We start from the raw sequence: 14,197 nt of genomic DNA on the forward strand, positions 1-14,197 counted from the left end.
TTTACCCAATGAATCCAGTTCCTGGCTTATAGTCTTGATCTCCACCCCAGTCCTTATTGTCATACTAGGAGGTACCTACCTACCTACATACATACATGTTCCAATTCCTTCAAACATCCCAGTTACTCAATATAATTAACCCCCAAAACTACTCCTTCTCTCACCTCACATACACACAGAGATGATTACACCCTTGATCTTATTCCATTTTCATGACTAAGAATTCTGAAATGCCTTTCTCTGCTCAAAACCTCTGATAATTCCATCTTTCCCTTTCTCTTTTTTCCTCCCAAACCTATTCTTTATCCTCTGCTCGACCTGCAATCTCAGATGAAGGGATAGTCCTCATCAAGGCCAGCCCTTCCACACATACCCTCAATGCCATCCCCTACCACTCCTCCAGCAGACTTCCTCTGTTATTATCTACTTTCTCTAATCTTCAATCTCTCCTTATCTACTAGTTTCTTAGAAACAGGCCCCAAATTCTCCAATCCTTAAAAAAGCTCAATCCCTCTGCACCTGCTAACTCTTGTCCTTTATCTATCTTACCTCTTAACCAACTCCTTTAGAGAAGCACCCTCTACTTCATCTCCTCTCAACTCCCTGTAAATTGGCTTCATACTTCATCACGTGACTAAAAATAACTCTATTCAAGTTACCCATGATCTCTCTTTTATTCTCCCCATTTTGGGGGAATGCAATCAGGGTTAGGTTACTTGCCCAAGGTCACATAGCTAATAAGGATCTGAGACCAGATTTGAACTCAGGTCCTCCTTACTCCAGAGCTGGCTACCCCATCCCCACACCCCATGATCTTTTTTTTTTTTTGCTTTTTGGAGGGCAATTGGGGTTAAGTGACTTGCCCAAGGTCACACGGATAGTTTTGGGTTAAGTGTCTGAGGCCAGATTTGAACTCAGGCCCTCCTGACTCCAGGGCTGGTGCTCTATTCACTGTGCCACCTATCCGCCCTGCCCATGATCTCTTAATTGCTTCTTAGTCTTCACCCTTTCCAACCTCTCTGCAACATTTCACCTGTCCAGATAATATCCCTTCTCTGAGTTTTTATGTTAATTTTCTCTCTCAATTTTTCTTCTACTTGTCTCCCACTCTTTCTCAGTCTTGGATCATCATCCAAGTCATGGCAGCAAGGTGGCACAGTAGATAGCGTGCCAGGCCTGGAGTCAGGAAGACTCATCTTCATGAGTTCAAATCCAGCCCCAGACATTTACTAGCTAGGTGACCCTGGGCAAGTCACTTAACCTTGTTTGCCTCAGTTTCATGGCAAACCACTCTAGTATCTTTGCCAAGAAAACCCCAAATGGGGTCAAGAAGAGTGGAAATGACTGAACAACAGCATCATCATCCAAGTCAGGGCCACTAATTGTGCATATATTCCAAGGCTCTGTCTTCTGTCCCCTTCTCTTCTCTCTCTACATTTTCTCTTTTGATGATCTCCTCAGCTACCATGGCTTTAATTACTATCTCTATACACCTTATACATATACATACATATGTACACACACATAAATATGCATATACAAATTATTCCCATATCTATGTATCTAACCAGTCTCTTCTAGGCTCTGGTTCCACATCACCAATTGCTTATTAGATATTTCAAATGGAATGTCTTACAGGCATCTCAAACCCAAGAATTCCAAAACTGAACTTCATTCCATTTTCTACAGTCTTCTGAACTTTACTGTCACTGTCAATGGCACCACTGTGCTCCTGATCAGCCACATTGTCAACCTTGGGGTCAGCCTCAATTTCTCACTCTCATTCACCCCACATATCCAGACGCATCTTGTCTCACCTATCTCCACAACATTTCTCATAGAGGCCCTCCCTCTTAACTCATACAGCCAATTTAGTTTAAAGTTCCTTAAAATTTGTATTCAATCAAAAGGCCACACTTAAGGATCTAGAAGGCCACTTGTGGCCTCAAAGCTGCAGGTTCCCCACTGCTGGTTAAGGCCTTGTTACCTCTCATCTGGATTATTTCGACATCTCCTACTTGCGCTCTCTGCCCCAAACCTCTACCAACCAGTCCCATCCATTCTCTACACAGCTGCCAAAGTGACTTTCCTAACATACATGTCTGATCACATTCCCTGCTTTCTTAATAAATTCCAGTGGCTCCCTATTACATCCAGCATCAGATACACACTGTTTATCACTTAACACTCTGCACTGCCCAGTCCATTCCTACCTTTCCAGTCTCCTTACACACTATTCCACTCCACCAAGTCTGAGATCCAGCCATACTGGCCTTTCTATTCTTCACGCATCTTCTCCATCACAGTCTCCACACCTTTGCACTGGGTCTTCCTTTATGCCTGGAATGCACTTCCTCCTTACCTTTCCTCAAGGAATCCCTGATTTCCTTCAAGATTCAAGTCAGGTTCCACCTTCTCCCTGATGCCTTTCTGGATCTGTGCACTTCCCACCTCCAACCCCCTCCCAAGCTTCTACAGCACTTACAAAGCTACCCTGCATTCACTGTGTGCATATTATTTATAGATTTAGAAAAACTTGTGTTGTTGCCTCAAATAAAATGGGAGCTCTGAGGGGATTAGGACAGCAAATGGTTGTGGGAGTGGAGTGAACCACACTGACACACACATCTTGTGATTCAATTCTCGACCCAGCTCAGTTCCATTCCTATTCAGGGATGGGTCCAGTCCAACTTCTGTCTTGTGAGAAAACTTTATTCAATTGTGGGAATTGTGAGAAAACATTGTTGCATTGTTTAAAACTAGCCTGCATGGTTCTACCTGCTGCTTAGAGACCCTTAATTAAGGAACTAGGTTATACTGACCAGAAACCCAGTCGGATCCAAAGATTGATGTGAGGAGTTTTTTTCATAATTATACATCTCAAGCAACCCATATGTCTTATCTGACAATTGGCCTTGTGCTGTTCAATCAGTTATTGTTTCTTTGTTCCTTTGACTGAACACAGAAACGTGAGGGGAGTGGGATACCTCTTTTTCTGACTTCAGGGAAGTGCACCTGTTCATTCTCCCCCCTCTAACTTAGAAAGTCCCTAATCTTTCCTCCAATTAGAAATCCAATTACCTAATTTTATATCCTAGTTAATTGTTTCCTTTTAATTGATCTTATTTGATTAATTGGGAAACTAGATGATATAATGGGTAGAGTGCATATCCTAGAGTCACAAAGACTTATCTTCCTAAATTCAAACCTAGCCTTGGAAACTTACTAGCCTTGTGACCCTGGGCAAGTCACTTAACCCTGTTTGCCTCAGTTTCCTCATTTGTAAAATGAGTTGGAGAAGAAAATGGCAAACCACTCCATCTTTGATACTCCAAAGAATGGGGTACCGAAGAGTGGGACATGACTGAAACAACTCAACAAAAAATTTGATTAAATGTTTTTTTAATGAACAAAAATCTGTCTCTTCCTGTGTTCTGGGTCCAGTACCAAAGCTGAGGGGACTGGAACCTATTTGTCAAGCAACTGGCATGCATCACTTAATAAATCAATATACTTAGAAGCTCAAAACTTTGTTTCCTCAGTCACTTTATCTTTCACTGGCCACAGCTCCTTTAAGATAGAGATTATACCAAACATCTCAAATATTACTTCTTACATAAAGCCTTTCCTGATCACAACTCATATTCCCTCCCCCCTGAAAAAAATTCCTTTCTATATACTTCCCATTAATTTGTTTTTGTACATGGAGTATCATTGGACCTCTCCAAATTAGCTGCCATGGTGCCTGATCCTGACACCAAGCCCTGGAGAACTTGGCATGAAAAAGTTTTTCAAGCCTTTTGTTTGGAGTCACGAAGAGTCAGACATGACTGGACAATTCAATGACAACAACAAAATGTCATAAAAATATATTAATAACACCCTATGCTATGTAATAATAGTAGTAGTATCTCCATCTCAAAGACAATGTGGTGCTTTATAGTTTACAAAGCACTTTATTACAAAAAACCTGTGAGGTATAGGAAATGCAAATATTTTAATTCTTATTTTATGGAAAAAGAAACTGAGATTATAATTTGCCAATTATCAGTCAGTCAATAAATATTTATTTAGTACCTACTATGTCCCAGGCATTGTGCTAAGCACTGGAGATACCAAAAAAGGCAACAAAGAAACAAACAAAAACCACTCCCTGCTTTCAAGGAATTAATAATCTAATAGGTGAAACAACATGCAAGCAATTGTGTAGCAAGATATACACAGGATTGGGGAGGCTAGGTGGCACCAGCCCTGGAGTCAGGAAGACCTAAGTTCAAATATGACCTCAGACACGTAACACTTACTAGACTTGGGCAAGTCACTTAACCCCAATTGCCCTGCCTTCTCCCCTCCAAAAAAAAGGAAAAAATATATATACACAGGATTAACTTTAGATAGTCAAGAGACAGAAGGCACTAGAATTTAGGAAGATCAGAAAAGGCCTCCAATAAGGCATAGATAGGATTTTAATGTGAAGTCAAAGGAAGGCAGGAAGCTGAGCCTGGAGGGAGAACTGGCCCATTCTTTGCATCTTCATGTCCTTACCCAGGTTATCCTCCATGCTTGGAAGGCGCTCACCTCTGGAGATGTCATCAAATTCATTAGATTTCATTAAATCTCATCTCAAAGGCTACTTCTTACATGGACTTTTTTGGGAAATGCTTCCAATTGCAAGTGCCATCTCCCCAAAATTATGTTTTGATTTACTTAAATGTTTACATGTTATCCGTGTCCCACTCCCCCATCCCAAATACCACAATAGGGACAGCTAAGTGGTACAGTGGATATTGTGTTTGGCCTGGAGTCAGGAAGACTCATTTTCATGAGTTCAAGTTCAGTCTCAGACACTTAGTAGCTATGTGACCCTGGGTAAGTCACTTCACCCTGTTTGCCTCAGTTTCCTCATCGGTAAAAAGAGCTGGGGAAGGAGATGGCAAACTATTCCAGTACCTTTGCCAAGAAAACCCCAAATGGGGTCACAAAGAGTCAGACACAACTGAAATGATTTAACAACAAAATATTTCCTCCACCTCCTCATAGAATATAAGCACCTTGAGGTCAGGGACTGGGTTGTTGGGGTTTTTGGTTTTGTGTTTTTTTTTTTATCTCTATATCCCTAAACTCCTATCCTAGCACTGTGACCCTAATCAAATACAAACTGAATGAATGAAAAGGCAGACCAAGGTGTCAAATCCAAGTCTTCTAAGTTTATTGGGGGATGGGGTGGAGGTAGGGCATTGGGAGGGGGAGGAAACTTCACAGAGGGTTACCTCAAACTCTATGGATTAGCTAACAAATACAATGAACAAAGTCACCCAGGCATAAGAGACACTTTCTTGATATACTTCAAGAATCATGTTTTGAACACTTCATGGATCTGGGAGTTGACACTCCCCTCCAGTGAAACACACCAGAACCCCTTTAATCTGTAATTTGGCAGCTGCAGAAATTAGCAGTATAGGGGAGGGAGAAAATTTGGAACTCAAAATTAAAAAAAAATGTTAAAATTGTTTTTTAACATAATTGGGAGAAAAATAAAATATTAAATCATAAAAAGCAATTAGCAGTACAGTGAGAATTGCTAAGGTCCAAATGATTATCACCTTGCAGCCTTTCCTAATGAGCCTTTCCTAAATTCATCAGGCTGGTCCTCAGGTGAGGCCATACAGTCCATCTCTCCAGACCATCCTCCTCTCCAGGTCACCTGGACAGCAGGTGCTGGGGCTCATGTTTCCTTGGCTTTCCATATGAGAAACCACAGACATCTTTGCACCATCATAACGCATCAGATTTGGGGGGTGATCAACAACCTCCAATCTAATGAGAGCTCCTTGCACACAGGGACTATATCCCCAGCCCTTAGCATAGTGTCTGGTACAGAGTAAGTGTTCAATAAATATTTGTCGTGTTGCATTCAATTAAACAAATCCCATTGTCACCATGGAACAAGTTGGGCCTAGATAATTTCAATGTTTCTTCCTACTCTAACATTCTAGAATTATAATCTATTATATGTTATACCTCAAACTATACATTAAAAAAGAGAAGCAGCAGCTACCACTTCTGCCTTCCGAAAGAACATGATTCTGTCTGGGAGTCAACAGCTACATCTGCTACTCCTAAGTGACACTGAAGCTTTGACTCATTCCATTGCAGACCTGCACCGGTCACTCCTTCTTAGGCAACCTGTTTGCCCACCCACCCCCTTATCAGGGTTCACCCGATTGAGTGCAGATAGAAAGAGATCAGATCTAGTTGTGTAGCTCAGAACTCCTAAACTCAAGCAATCTATCAGCTTCTGCCTCTAAGCATGTGCCACCTGAAATTTCCTTCCTCCCTCCCTCCCTTCCTTCCTTTCCTTCACTCTGTCCCTCCTTTTTCCTTCCTTCTGTCCTTCCCTTCCTCCTCCCTTCCTGCCTCCCTCCATTCCTTTCCTTCATTCTGTCCCTCCCTTCTTCCCTCCTTCTGTCTCTCCCTCCTTTCCTTCCTTCTGTCTCTCCCTCCTTCTTTCCTTCCTACTTCCTTCTCTCCCTTACTCCTTCCTCCCTCCCTCCCTCCCTTCCTTTCCTTCATTCTGTCCCTTCCTTCTTCTTTCCTTCTGTCCCTCCCTCCTTCTTTCCTTCCTTCCTTCCTCTCTTCCTTTCCTTCATTCCGTCCTTCCCTCTTTTCCTTCCTTCCCTCCCTCCTTCTTTCCTTTCTTCCTACCTTCCTTCCTTCCTTCCCTCCCTCCCTCCCTCCCAGAGGCAACTGCTGTGAAGTGACTTGCCCAGGGTCAAACAGCTAGTAAGCACCTGAGGCCACATTTGAACTCAAGTCCTCTTGACTCTAAGACCAGTGCTCTGTCTTCCTTCCTTTTTTTCTTCTTTCTCTGTCTCTTCCTTCCATCCTTTCTTTTCCCTGCATCTCAATATAATTAATTTCCTTTGTAATACCACGTGTTTTACTTTGTTCATTTCAAATCATTACTCTGAAAAGGGGCCCACAGGCTGCTAGACTGAACTCCTAGAGAACAGGGACTGTTATTGCCTTTCCTTTTACCCTCCGCACTTAGCACATTGCTTCGAACATAGTAGGTGTTTAAAAATTCTTGTTGACTAACCAGACTGCCAAAGGGGGTCCAGGACACAAACAAAGCTTCGGAATTCCTTCTTTAAGATAATCCTTCACATATTCAAGGATCAGCAAAGAACAGGCCTCTCTCACAACCACACAAACAAAACCTCCTTCTCTATTCTTCAACAGCAACAAAGGGAAGCAGGTTAGTTCTCTGGTGAAACAGGAATCAGGAAGTAAATGTGAGAAAGGGAAATCTCAGAAAATTCCTTCAATGAGAAAAGAGATAAGAAACTATTTTTAATAACAATCAAAAATCACATTTATATAGCCCTTTAAGGTTTGCAAAATACTATAGATGTTATCTCACTTGATCTTCAAAATAACCCTAGGTGGTAGATACTATTTTACAGATGAGGAGACCAGGGCAGACAGAGGTTAAGTGACTTGCCCAGGGTCACCCAGCCAGTAAATGTCTGAAATGGGATTTGAAATCAGGTCTTCTTGACTCCAAGTTTAGCACTCTTACTCATTACATCACCTCCCTCCCTTCAGCTGAAATCATGCAGCTGGGACAAGAAATATTCCTCTTCCCCACAACATAGTTATATAGTTATATACCCATGGGAAGTAAACTTAATACAAGAAAGGCATCCAAAATTAGGAACTGGAATCACATCTACCATGATAAGGGGAAGAGCTGAGGACACTGACAAGTTGGAATGTCCAGAGAAAGCCGAAATGTTTGGAGGGTGGGGGAGGGCCTGAACTCATATGAGGAACCGTTGAAGGAATTGAAGATTTTGAGCTTGTTTTTCTTGGCCCCAGGAAGGAGAACAAGGAGCAGAGAGCAAAAGCTGCCAAGAGGCAGAACTCCACTCAGCACCCTCAGTTAGAGCCTCCAGGAGGGCTGTGTCTCAGGAAGTGGTAGGTCACTCATGAAGAGCAGAGGGTTTCCAAAGGAAGCTGGAGGACCACTCTCTGGGAGTGTCAGAGGGGAGATTCATGCTTCTGATGGGGGTTGAATGAGATGACCTCTCTTCGGTCCCTTTCAACCCTGTGACTCTACAATTATATGATGTTACGAGAACTCATCCTGAGAAGATGGGTCAAAGCTCATCTCTTCTTTATTTTTTTTATTTTTGGAGGGGGGAGGGCAGGACAATTGGGGTTAAGTGACTTGCCCAAGGTCACATGGCTAGTAAGTGTTAAGTGTATGAGGCCAAATTTGAACTCAGGTCCTCCTGACTCCAGGGCCTGTGCTCTCTCTATTCACTGCGCCACCTAGCCACCTCCCATCTCTTCTTTAGATCATCATGACTTGAATCCTCTTATCAAAAGTTTGCCCCTTAAGGTGGCAGGGCCCACACGATTTACTACATTCCCAATTCAATCCAACAAACATTTATAAGTTGCCCACTATGTTTGAGGCACTGTGAAACAAAGACCAAAAATGAAGGGAAAAAAAACCTAGTCTCTACCCTCTAAAGACATTCTTTCTTTATTTTTTCTTTTTTGCAGGGGGGAAGGCAGGGCAATTGGGGTTAAGTGACTTGCCCAAGGTCACACAGCTAGTAAGTGTCAAGTGTCTGAGGTCAGATTTGAATTCGCCCCACAAGACATTACATTCCTACTCCAATATTTTCTATAGGACTCAATCTTTGACCCTAGTCTTTTTTCTTACACTGTACAACCTTCGCTTTCTTTGTATTTTCATCACTTAGCACAGTGTATGGCACATAGTAGGCATTAATAAAAGCTTGTGGACTGACAGCCTAGATAACTGTGTAGGATATTCAAGCAGCCCAAAACACAGAAAATGTGCACCAAAGATTATTCCATTTCCTATGAGTGGAGGTTCTCATACTACCAGAACAACAACAGACTTGTCAGGGGGAGTTGAAAAGAGAAAATTAATGATTAGGCCAGCAGAACGGAGCTCACTGCTAATGTCTCACCGCCTAAGATAAATCAGGTGAGGGTATTGTCCTCCATTAACTATCTGTCGGCCCTTTTACACTAAACCTAAAATGTTTAGAGGTTGGAAAACAGCTTTCCTTTGGGGAAAAAAAGATTGAGTTCTGAATCTCCCCTCTTTCTTAATCACCAAATTTATCTACATATTACAGCAAAGATATTCCAGACTGACTAAGTGGGGAAGAGATAAAAATGCAACAATGAACAGTTACTATTTTGTTATTTCTAGTAAAGGAAGCCTTACATCAGTCCCAACAGTAACCAAAATCTTTTAACTTCCTAACCCAAAATAAAGCATTCAGGTACTCTGGTATTTCATCAGTTAACTAATGACAGCACTTACTGGGCAGCTAGGTGGCACAATGGAGAGAGTGCCAGGCATGGAGTCTGGAAAACCTGAGTTCAAATCTGGCCTCAGACACTTATTGGCTGTGTGACCCTGGGCAAGTCACTTAACCCTGTTTGCCTCAGTTTCCTCATCTGTCAAATGAACTGGAGAAGGATGTCACAAACTGCTCCAATATCTCTGCCAATAAAACCCCAAACTGGGTCATCAAGGTTGGACATGACTGAAATGACTGAACAACAAGAAAAATTTCCTCAGTTACATAATAACAACAGCTCCCCAAAATGTATATATAGTGCTTTAAGTTTACAAAACGATTTATATAATCACTACAACACAGTGAAGTAGGTGCTATTATTATCCCTACTTTACAAATGAGGAAACTGAGACTCAGAGAGAATATATAGCTTGCTCACAATTATATAGGTATTAAGTATCAAAGGCAGGATTTGAACCCAGGCCCTCCTGACTTCAAGTCCAGTATGCTTTCCTGCACACTCAGTTACTACTCAGAAAGGGTACAGTGAGATTTAAGAATTCACATTTAGTTTCCAAAAAAACAATTAAACTAATGCTCCACGCAGGAGGGAGTCGCCACTGCTGCTGAAAGTGACCTCCAACAGGGAGAAAGGAAACAAATCTGATTGACAGATAAAAGTAAGTGCTAGAGAAACTTCTCTGTGACTTTCCTTATATACCCAATGCCTAGCACAGTGTCGGCTACCACAGTAAGAGTTTAAATAAATGCCTGTCAACTGATTAACTAGAGGGAAAAACTTTCAACTTGGAGATTTAAGAATAAAGCCCAGACGGAGGTGGCTAGGTGGCTCAGTGAATAGAGCACCAGCCCTGGAGTCAGGAGGACCTGAGTTCAAATCTGTCCTCAGACACTTAACACAAAAACTGGCCATGTGACCTTGGGCAAGTCACTTAACCCCAATTGCCCCCCCCCCCAAAAAAAAAGAATAAAGCCCATAGCATCCATTTTATGGATCTTGAGAACCATTAAATTGACTCTCCATGCTCTGACTACTCTTCTTGGGTGTGTCCCAGTGAGGTGAAGCAAGTTTTGCTGTTGTTCAGTTGTGTGCAACTCTCCATGACCCCATTTGAGGTTTTCTTGGCAGAGGTACTGGAACGGTTTGCCATTTCTTTCTCCAGCTCATTTTTCAAATGAGGAAACTGAGGCAAACAGGATTAAATGACTTGTCCAGGGTCACACAGTGTTTGAGGCCAAATTTGAACTCAGGCCTTCTTAACTCCAGGCCAGGAGCTCTAGCCATTGCACCATCCAGCTATCCTGCCCCCAGGAGCACTCATTAAAATTTGAGTTTGGCTTCTCTTATCCAAGTGGCACTCAAGAAAGTAGAAGCATGCAAAGGAACTGGAGGTGTGGAAGGGTCTGCCTGGCCCCAGAGGTCAGAACCAGGAGTGACAGGTGGAAGGTGTGGAGACCCCTTTCAGCTCTATGCCACAACAAACTTCTCAGAGCTAAGTGAGAAATGTTACATTCTGTTACATTCTACCAGACATGGGAACCTCCAAGCAGACATCTCAGTCCAAAAATGCTCCCTGCTTTAAAAGCAAATTTTATGAGATTTAGTTTTCATTGCTAGGAAAGACCACAACCAAGTAGGTTTAAAACAGTAAGAAATACACATCAGCATAGCCACATCCGGGAAAAAACCTCGGTTAAGTGGCTAAAACCAACCTGTGCTACACAACTTGCATACTCAGCTTTTTCTCTTAGAAACAACAAAATGTGGAAAAAGTGAAACCTTCACTCACATCACTGGGCCTTAATTAGATTTCTCAAATTCTTCCTTTAAGAGGCAGGCTCTGGAATCTCAAAGAAAGAAAATTACTATATTGAGCTGAGTATAGTAAACAAGAGAAGACAGGGGCTGTGTTCAAGGTATGTGGGTGAATAATGATATATTTTATGTTGGGGAAGATCAGTTTGAAGCAGTTTCTTTAAAAACTGCATTTCTTGCAGTATGAATAGAGAGGGTGTTGGGAGAAAATGTCAATGTTAGAGATATTTTCTCCCTCTAAAATATGAATACGGAATTGTGGATGTATTTTTTTTTAAGTGATAATTTTTTGGCATGCAAAACGGGCTTACTCTGCCCTGGCTGGCTCCCAAGCTTCCCCCTAATTTCTGGAGGAACCATTGTATTCCATCAGTATATTTCAAAGTGTTGTCTGGCCAAATAAATTTCACACAATGGGAAAGCTGCGGAAGAAAGAATAGCAACAAAACCACACAGGGGTGTGTCTATTCTATAGGGCTAATCCAGGTTTTCTGTCTATAAAGGATGAAAATAAGTTGGAAAAAGTGAGAACCCTAAAAAGGAAAAGAATCCACAGAGGCAGTGTAGCATAATAGACAGAAAGCTGGCTGAGGAATCAAGACGACTCCCTTCTAACACATACACGTGCATGGCCCAAGCAAATCAGTGAACATCTCATGTTTCAATTTGCTAAGACCTTAAATTTCAAAGAAGGTGCCAGTTTGTATGGCTAAAGTTCCTCCAAAAATCACAGGTCTGATCCAATGGAAAAAAAAAAAAGATGGCCACATGTCACTCTTCTGGGCATCATGATTTTCAACCTTTTGCAGGGAAGGGAATTAAAAAGCTTAAGGAAATCAAGTTTAGTTGGACTACTATCAAAAGGTTTTCATGTCAAAGGCAGAGCATATGTTAATACAATTCAGAGTTCAGTGTTTGCTCAGACCATTGTGGTATAGTGAAGGCTGTGCACAGCCTTCCCCTGGGCACTCATCCTTGAGAATATTAGTAACTTTTACTAAATAGTAACTTGTTTACTAATTTGCTAATTAGTAACTTGTTTTAGTTCAGTAACTTGTTTAGTTTACTAATTAGTAACTTATTACTAATATTAATAACTTTGGTTACTAGGACCACCAGGGTCATGAAGCAAGATATAAGGCAAGTCCCTCTTTTGTCAGACATGTGGATGGCAACTGGGATGGTCATTGATGCACTCAAGCTATGTGCAGTAACTTTTTGAAATCTATAAATGTTTTTCTTCTGAGAATGCTAATAAGCACTTTTTTTTTTGATGAAAGAACATGCTCTGTGCTCAAGAAGGTAAGTAGTTAGAGACCAGGGGTGGGGGAGGGAAAGAACAAAAGAACAGGTTGAATGGACCATTGCCTGGGGTCAAGTCAGCATAAGCAGTGAACAGAGAATATTCTGAAAGCCCTTAAACCTTGGCCTGGCAGGACTTTTCTTAGGAAAACAATTCCATGAATCAAATATAATTCTCACATTTCTCTGAAGCATATCTAAATGTCACCACAGTTATATAGATAGATTTAAAAGATGGAAAATCAAAGAAAACTAATTTAGAAATAATAAGCTAAGTATTTTACTTTTGGTCCTTCAGTGAACTGCTTTTTTTCCCCTCATCTTTTTCTTTTCCATTAAAAGGAATGGCTCTTTGCACTAGGGGATGAGGAGTCATATTTGGAAATGAAGGTTATATAAAAATAGACAAGATCAACAAAAATTCTAAAAGAAAACAAAACAATTTGGAATAATGCAAGAAATGTCATTAAACTGTTCTTATCTTTTTTGACCCAAGAATCCTATTACTAGGCATATGCCCAAGACAGTTCAAGAGAGAAAAGTCCTATACATGTAGCAAAACATTTATGGCAACACTCTGTTAGCAAAAAAATCTCTGGAAACAATGGGAGCCCATTGATTGGGGATTGGTTGAACAAACAGAGGTACATTAATATTATGGAATGTTGTTTAATAATGTTGCACTATTTTCAAAAGCTTGGCAAAGGAAGTGACAAAGAACAAAGTCAACAGAACTAAGAGCACAACATATACAATGACCACAGCAATGTAAAAGAAAACAACACTGAAAGAAACGGGAATTCAGGTCATCATAATGGCCAGTCTTGCCTCCAGAAGACACACCTCTTCTTTGTAGAAAGGTGGTAGACTACAGGCATAAAATGAGACATACAATGTCCAATATGGTCATTGTGTTTGTTTTGCTTAACTGTATACAAGGAGGATAAGAAAGGAAAGAAGAAAAGTAGAAAGAGAAGGAAGGAAGGAAGGAAAGAAGGAAGGAAGGAAGGAAGGAAGGAAGGAAGGAAGGAAGGAAGGAAGGAAGGAAGGAAGGAAGGAAGTATAAAGTACCTGCTATATGCCAAATGGGCATCTAGGTGGTGTAATAAATAAAGCACCTGGAATCAGGAAGACCTGAGTATAAATCCAGTCTTAGATACTTACTAGCTGTGTGACCCTGGGCAAGTCACTTCACCCTGTTTGCCTCAGTTTCTGCATCTGTAAAATGAGCTGGAGAAGGAAATGGCAAACCACTCTAGCATCTTTTCCAAGAAAACCCCAAATGGGGTCACAAAGAGTTGGACACAACTGAAACAACTAAACAGCAACAAAAATGATGTGCCAGAGACATTGTGCTAAGTACTTTACAAATATTATCTCATTTTTGACTTCACAATAACTTGGAGAGATAGGTGCTATTGTGTTCCCCCCCCCAAAAAAGGTTATTTTGACAGATAAACAGAGATTAAACAACTCAGAGCAAGCCAAGATCATAATTCAACAAGAATTCTTGTTAAAGGTCTCACAGCTAGTAAATGTCTATGAAATACTGTAAGGGGCAAAAAAAACAACAACCCAATAATAAATATATTTTAAAAAATTAAAGGCACTTTTATAAAATCCAACCAGACAAATCTATTGTTTTAAAAAGCCACAGTAGGGGCAGCTAGGTGGTGCAGTGAATAGAGCACTGGCCCTGGAGTCA

General features: G+C 41.1%; 1 protein-coding gene across 3 annotated transcripts in view; it reads right to left on the reverse strand.

The window, feature by feature from the left end:
- The window catches only part of ERN1 (endoplasmic reticulum to nucleus signaling 1), a 138,043-nt gene that overhangs the window by 84,919 nt on the left and 38,927 nt on the right, over positions 1 to 14,197 (reverse strand). The window contains exon 1 of one of the 3 annotated variants that reach the window (XM_069076287.1): positions 2,363 to 2,511. The exons of the other annotated variants lie outside the window; for them this stretch is intronic. The gene's annotated coding sequence lies outside the window, so the exon portion shown is untranslated. Of the gene's footprint in view, positions 1 to 2,362; positions 2,512 to 14,197 lie in introns of those variants that run through there. 3 annotated transcript variants of the gene reach the window in all.

This window comes from Petaurus breviceps, unplaced genomic scaffold, assembly GCF_028583685.1.
Source record: "Petaurus breviceps papuanus isolate PSGF00001 unplaced genomic scaffold, PetGlider_PUasm1.0 90925, whole genome shotgun sequence".
Classification (NCBI taxonomy): Eukaryota; Metazoa; Chordata; class Mammalia; order Diprotodontia; family Petauridae; genus Petaurus; species Petaurus breviceps.